Source organism: Andrographis paniculata, unplaced genomic scaffold (assembly GCF_009805555.1).
Source record: "Andrographis paniculata isolate CXL003 unplaced genomic scaffold, ASM980555v1 Contig32END, whole genome shotgun sequence".
Taxonomy (NCBI): Eukaryota; Viridiplantae; Streptophyta; class Magnoliopsida; order Lamiales; family Acanthaceae; genus Andrographis; species Andrographis paniculata.
The window spans coordinates 1,280,561-1,288,688 of NW_026137565.1; the positions used below are offsets into that span (position 1 = coordinate 1,280,561).

The 8,128-nt window shown below is 33.4% G+C and overlaps 1 long non-coding RNA gene across 1 annotated transcript; it reads left to right on the plus strand.

The window, feature by feature from the left end:
* Positions 1-937: 937 nt before the first annotated feature.
* LOC127248154 (uncharacterized) lies at positions 938-6,150 on the plus strand. Its single transcript, XR_007838025.1, has 2 exons — positions 938-1,210; positions 4,576-6,150. It is a non-coding gene; the product is annotated as an uncharacterized LOC127248154 (long non-coding RNA).
* The last annotated feature ends 1,978 nt before the right edge of the window (positions 6,151-8,128 follow it).

The window sequence follows — 8,128 nt, forward strand, 5'->3', positions numbered from 1 at the left end:
TTGGTTCTTGTGTGTTTTTGTGAAGTGCAGTATAAATATTTGAAATAATAACTTTATTTTATGATAGTGATATGCACTCATTTTGGTGGAAATGTAACGATGAATGAATTAATCAAAATAATTAATTAATTTTGGCATTAGATTGTATAAATTTTAATTTTGTATATTTCTATAATTATTTGAAATACAATAAAGTATAAAACCTCAAATATTGTTATGGTTGTTCGATATAATTTATAGTTTCAGATATTGCTACAATGATTTTGAGATAAAATATAGTATACGGTCTCGATTATTTTCATAGTTATTTAAAAAAATATATCTTCATAGTTATTATTATGATTGTTCAAGACAATATATAGTCTCGATTTGGAGATAAAAAGCAGTCTCGGATATTGTTATGATTTTTTGCATAGTATAATCTCAAAAATTGTCATGGCGGGTTGAGATAACATATTTTCAAAAATTATTACAGCAATTTGAGACAAAGTAGTCTAAAAAATTGTCACGGCCGTTCAAAACAAAATATAGTCACGAAAATTATCACAACAATTAGATACAAAATATAGTCTTAGAAATTATCATGATTGTTCGAGACAATATAATCTCAATGACGCTTGTGAGTATTTTCGAGATAATATATTGTCACGACATTCTCTCGGTCAATTCGATGAGATAATTTGCCTCGCCATTCTGTGACTTTCTAGATTGTCACAATAAAATGACCACGACAAAGCTTTCGAGACAATTACCGAGAGTCCTCAATTAATTGTCTCGTATCTACATAGATATCTAAACAATTTTTCTGAGACAATTCTATATATTTTTGGTAGTGTTATAGACAAACAAAAGTTAGAAAAACGTTTTAACATTTTCCAAATATACAAATAAATACATATATAGTAACCTATGTCTCACACTTAAATCAATTCACAACGATTCCATTTCCATTTTTCTAAAATCCAAAATCGCCTCCCGATCTGCACCGCAAAGCTCGTCGATACTCCGTCCTTTGCCAAATCCTAACCAAGGTGGTCGATTTTTGCTGTTGGCGCTTGGAGGAAGTCGAAAACCAATTAGGCACACCAAATCAAGAAATTTTTCTCCCGCTACCTCAGACGATTAACTTTCATCTGTGGTCACGCCTGTCGACCCTTCCTTCGCCGCCGACGAGGAGCGCCGGTCACCTCCCCCAATTCCCGGTGAGAAGGTTAGTGTATTATAGGTTTCTTTTACCATCTTTCTAATATTAGGATGTGTATTGTGTATGAAAAATAATTTGGTTTTTTTTTTAATATTCATGTCATCGTTAACTATTCAGAGGAAAGAGAGATTTGATTCGTAATACATATTGTTTGGTGAACATGATAGGAGTTATTGCCAAAGACTTTTTTCTTGGCAAAATTTTGTTAAGGAAAGGACAGGGAAATCAGAACAAGTGTTTAAGTTGATCTAATCATATAGATGAATTTTGTTTATTACATTGAAGGAAGGCTTTGCAATCTAAAGTTGAAGAGCATTTAAATTGGATTAGAAATAAAGGTGGGATGGATTAGAAACAAAGGTGGGGATGGCGTTCTATTAGTTGGATTGATAACAAGCAAAGCATTTTTTGAGGTGTTTGGTTGATGTTAATTGGTGATTTTGATATCGCCAGAGGCGTTTGGCTTCAAATTTCCTAGTAGTGTACTGATTCTCAGATTGCAAAGCTGCGGATAGGGTAAGATCTTTTGTTTGGTGTTTTTTTCTTGTTCTTCTTGAGCTCCATACATGGAGTTTTTAATTTTCGGGGCAGGGCATAGTTATATAGATTTTGGAGATTGATTGTATATTAATTTGGATCATAGAATCAGTCTGATTTGGGGGGTGGATAAAGATGGGCCTTTGATGAGTTTTAATTTATTTTATTTTGGATTTGGCTTGTGTAATGTTGGTTGTGGGGTGTGAAGGTTTGTTAAGTGCCATGGTTCTTACTGACCATGGATTATGTTGTAATGAATTTGACAAAATGTTAGAAAAACACTAGGTTTGTCACCATTCTCGGATTTTTCACATAATATGATTGTTATAATATCAAACTAAAATTCTCTATTTCAATCATAAAAATTAGTAAATATTTATAATGACGTATAAATCATCTAAATAATGCAAGAACCCTACAAACATCTTAAATAAGATAACTACCATAACTATAATAGTATATATTTTCTAAATATGTTTTAACACCCCTCCTCAAACTTAAGATATGATCGAACAAACTTGAGTTTGTTAGAAGTGACCGAAAAAGATATAGCCGAGATCTTCCATGAACGAACTTGAATTTTCCAAGATTGACCGAAAGTGGTGTAGCCATCCAGACAGAATCAGAACTCAACACCGTTAGAGTTGAAAATAGGACTCGCTCGTTCACAACAGAACACGAGTCGAAAACAAGACACTCTTATAATAGAGCTAGAGTCGAAAGCATGACTCGCTCGCTCACAACTGAACTAGAGTCGGAAATAGGACTCGCTCGCTCACAATAAATCTAGAGCCGGAAATAGGACTCACTCACTCTCAAATAGACTTAGAGTCGAAAACAAGACTCTCAATGGCATTAGAGTTAAAAGTAGAACTCTGTGGAGATCGAAGTAGTAGAGACAGAGGCGACATAAAAGTGACAGCATGATCGTGGATAGAAGCAAATACATCAATAAAATATAAAAATATATACGGTATATAACGGGTCATGGATGTACCCGGAGAGAATTTGACTCTGATGCCATGTTAGAATATCAAACTGAAATTCTCTATTTCAATTATAAGAATTCGTAAATATTTATAATGACGTATAAATCATCTAATCCTACAAATATTTTAAATAAGATAACTACCATAAATATAATAGATAAGTTAATTGTTTATAGGTTCCATTAGAAGCAATGGAACAATAGTCTGTTTCAGTTGCAAATGCAGGAATAGTAGCAAGTCTATTAACATCTATTTGAGATCCCAAAAAAATATGTGGAAAATAGTTTTACATTACCAAAAAGTGAACATAATACTTATGCTTACATTTAGATTTGTTAAATTTGAATTAAACTTTCCATTGAATAAGTTCTACAATCTAGGAAGTAAGTTATTTTCTTGTTAGTTAGCCCTATTATTATGTTAGCGGATTAGAAAATAGTTTTGTAAGGTTGGATATGTATTAGACGTGTTTCCTAGAGAAGTTTAATGAGATTCTAGCATTCATGCATTCAATCTCTCTTTTCATAACAACACTTGGTCTGCTTTGGCTTATATTCCAGCTCAGTAAGGATCGGCTTATAATTTTTAAATACATCCTATCTGGGTTCGATTCTTTTCTTGATAAATTTATGATTGTCAACTTTTTTTTATTTTATTATTGACCTGCTGTTGCTTTGGCCTAATTTGGTTTTAACTGTGATTGCTATTGGTTGAATTGTGTATCAAGATGTTGTGAAATCTGATATAGTATGCGACCAGTTCAATTACTCTTACTTAGGTGATTTTTTTAATATTAGTTTGAGAGAAATTCTCTAAATTGATTGGGTTGTGCTTGCATCACTAAAATTAGAATTGTAAAACTGATTTTGGGTTAAGTTGGCTAAGTTTGGTGGTAATTGTCAAAGAGCACTTGTGAGCACTTGTGAGTATATTTCTTACTTGGAATTTTCTTCATAATAAGTGTGAGGAGAGGTTTTTTTTTTTTTTTTTGAAGTTTGACATTTCATTTGCTTACTTGCCAAATTTTCAGGGAATAGAGGTGATATTGATATGCTTGCTGCTATGACGCCAGAAAAGTTTTGTTCTATGCACTATTTCATATTTTGACATAATGCCTTTCTTTTTTTGTGCTCATGAATTAGATTTCTATGTCAATATATTGGCTTCTAAACTACCCTTGTTTGTGATACTAGTAAAAAATTAGACTATAATATGCCTTAGAATTGAGCTGTGCTTCAGTTGCTCTTTTTGAAGAACGATGTGCACATTGGTGTAATTAAGGACCGTCTTAGCTACTGCTGCTGCATTGCGCATTCGGTTAAAGCCCTTTGGACTAAAATGGCTATTTGGTTGCTGCTTTCATTTTATTTAGAAGAATTAAAATATGCAAATATTCTATTTTTTCTTTTTCTTTTTTTTTTTTTTTTTTTTTTTTTCACTTGTTGATCTTGCTACAAAGAAAAAGCCTTGGTGAGATATTGTTGTGAGAACACTGCAGAGGTTTGAAAGTTGATGGGCGACATTTGATAACTCTTGATTTTGCCATATTTTATAGCTTATATTTATTTAATTATTTATTTATTTATGTCGAATTTTGGTATTATTTATGTTAATTTATTCTAATAATTATATTCATTTCATCTTGTTTGTATAATATTAATTTATTAGTTTTTAAGTGTAATTTATAATTATTTTGGTGTATAAATTGAATTAATTAATGTGTCTTAAATTATATTTTTAGGCATTATTTATGTGCTATTTAAGTATTTAGTTTTGGCTAAATTAATTTTATTTAATAAGTATTTATTTAAATAAATATTTATAAAATGTTCGTTATTTATATAGGTGAAATAATGCTTGAAAACTGATATGGGAGTCCAGAACTGGCCTTAAAGAGTGAAAAAATAGCTTCAGAAGCGAAAAAAAGTCACCGGCGTGAAAGTCAACGGTCAACGCCAGAAAGTCAACGCGCGAAGTCAAAGTCAACCGAGCGCGGAAGACAAGCGGCGGCCGCGCAGAAGGCAAGCGACGGCTGCACGAAAGTGCGCAAGCGCGGAAGGCGAGCGACGGCTGCATAGGAGTGCGCAAGCGACGGCCGCACGGAAGACAAACGACGGCTGACACGCAAGGCAAGCGACGGTTGACACGGGAAGCGATGACAGCTGCACGGAAACTTTGGCATTGAAGTGAGCAAAGCGATGGCGGCTGACACGGAAGGCAAGCGGCGGCTGACACGGAAATATGAGCGGAGCGGAAAGCCATACGTGGAAGTGAGCGAAGCGGCGGCTGCATTAATTCTCGCTGCATTTATTGCCGCTGGTCAGCGGTGCATTTACTGCGCCACCACAATAATTCCTGCACAGAATTCTACTGCATTTATGTCTCTTGCACCCTCAGCTCCTGCATTTACTACACTCTCCCAGCTCCCTTAGTTATATTAGTAGCTATTTTTAGAGTTAGTTATATTAATAGTTATTTTTAGAAGTAGTTATTTATGGTTATTTTTAGAGGTAGTTACTAGTTATTTTTAGAAATAGTTATTTATGGGCGGTCTTCTAGAAGCTTTTTCCCCTATAAATATCCCCTCTAATTGTACCATACATACATACATACACCATATATACACAATAATATACACTCCATTTTCTCCATTTCTTTTCTCCTATATTTTTATCTAGTTTAATAATACGGGATTTTCGGTTTTGTGTCGCGAGCAAACCGATTTTCTCCCCCTTTTTCTTTTAATTCCTGCATAGTATTTTAGCTAGTAAAATTCCTATCATATTTCTCCACCTCACGTTTACCCAAAAATTCCATGTTCGATTTGAATTGTTCAAGTTGGATATCGACAAGGTTGCGGAAGGGTGATAGAAGAATCGACTATTTCAGCCCTTTTATGCGCCAAAAGCGGTTTCCGGGTAGTTCAACGTAGCTAAGTACGCGGGAGCCTTGTCGACCTACTTAGTTGCTGTTCTGAATTCGATTCCGATTAAAGAGAGGTAATAAAAGGGGTAGAGCCACTACGGAACGGTTGGAAGAATAATTCATGGGGCATAGGCGGGGTCTATTGGGTCACAGAGATTCCTAATGACAGTAGGGTTTCTTGCTTATAATGTTCTTCGTCGGGTGTCGCTGAAGCCTCGTTGTAAATCCCCGAAGGTCAAGTACCAACCGAGTCGAGAATCGGCTTAAGCGAGCAAATGCGATCACGTTCATTCCTCCGAGCCACCCCGCAATTATACATATATTTTTCGCTATCACGCCATCGTCATCCCGCTCATTTCATCCATGGAAATCTAGCCATTAAGGAACGCAAAAGTCAGACACAAACGCCTCGTTTCATCATTTTCGAGATACGTATATTTTATCGCTTTTTAATTAGATTTAATTTTTGCAATTTATCTTTTCAGTTTCTTCGATTGCATTAACTCATTGCACTTCTTCTAATTAAATATAGGATATTTGCATATTCCCTGAGTTCGACCCAGACACTCACCGGTTAAAGAGATTTTTTTATTTTTGACGAAGAATTTTGGAGTTACTATACGAACACGCACGACACTATTTTCATTTTATACATATATCTTTTTTTTGTATCTTAAAAGATATTTTAAGAACTCTCCAAAATTCTTCGATCAACATTCTAAAAAAATCCTCCCATGTCTAAGGTTAGTAAAAAGTTATCAATACCTTCTTTATAGGTTATGTGTAGTGAAATAAATAAAACACATCCAAAATTTTAGTACACGAATCTCAAAATTGGAAAATGGTATTAAAACTACTACCTGGTGTAACGCTCGTTGCAACCTTTCTTTGAAGATTCTCCAGTTAAGGATATTGTTGTTCAGGTATAAATATCTACCTTATTTTTTCTTCAGTTTTTTCGTTTTTTTCAATAATATTATGTTATAAACAATGTTGACCCTAGTTATATAGTAAAATGCTTTGTTATTATAGGTTTTATGCTTGTATCAATGGCTGCTACATGTTTGGGACATGTTTTAATATGACTCTAGAGTTATAGAAATTAGAGATTATGTTGGTTGATTTATGTTATGAAGAATTGAATGTGGTGTTTGATTTATGTCTTAAAAGTATTAGAAATTCAGCTTTATTTCATTATTTACGGAGTTCAAACTCATGTTGATGATTATTTTGAATGAATTGCATTGTTGATTTTGTTGGAATCACAAGAACTGAATCTGGTGTTTGATTTATGTCTTAAAAATACGAGAAATTCAGCTTTATTTCATTATTTATGGAGTTCAAACTCATGTTGATGATTATTTTGAATGAATTGCATTGCTGATTTTGTTGGAATCAAAAGAAATTTGTTGATAATTACACAGTTTGTTTTAATATAATAAAAGGAAATTAATTATACATGTTGTTACAATGTTCTAGTTAAGGATTAGTAAATGCATGATTAGCCAACTGCGTAGCGCACCCTTGGATTCCTTTTGATTTTACAAGTCGATCTCATTGAGTGGACTTAAAAAGATGTACATGATTTATTTTTGAAGGTTTTATTTGTTTGTACTAATTTATTCATTTTACAAATAAATTACTCCCTCCGTTCCATAACAAAGTATCCATTTTTCCATTTTAGTCCGTCTCACAACAAAGTATCTATTTCCCTCTTTAGTAACTGTACTACCTACCTAACATTACAAATACCCTTACAACTTACAATATATTACACAAATGTCATTACATTTATATCACACATACTAACAAGGTTATTTTAGTCATTTCTACTTTATTCCTACTATATCCCAATATAATACTAATATTTCTAAAACTACGTGCAAAAAGCAAATGAATACTTCTTTTTGGGACGGAGTTTGCCACATCCGAGTGTCTCCCCCTTACTTCATCGCTGCATGAGCATCTTCTTACCATGTATATGCTTAGATATGGACTAATGTCTTACTACATTGATCATTTTTCATATACGTATGTATTTTTAGCTTGTTTGCCTTTATGTAGTACTTCAGGGGTAGTTGACACGATTGTTGGTGCAACTGTATATGGGAGGGATACCTTAGAACATGGTTGAATTGGTCTCATTTTGTAAGTTTTATGATGAATTTCGAATTTACTATGGAAAAAAAATAAGATGTATGTTATTTGTCACAAAATTGATGTTGTTACAAACACTGTTACAATTGCATTATCTTTAGACTGTTACAAAAAATTACCAGACAGTATATTATTTGTCACGGAATGATCTCGTTATAAAACTCGTTACAAAAAGATATTGCAACTGTGAGAAAATATTTTTGCAATGCATCATTGTTAGGCTATGTTTCGTTACAAAAACGAATTCTATTTTTTGTTGCGTCCAAGAAACTGTAACAAAAATTCTATCCACGCAGGTTGACCATCATTTACGACA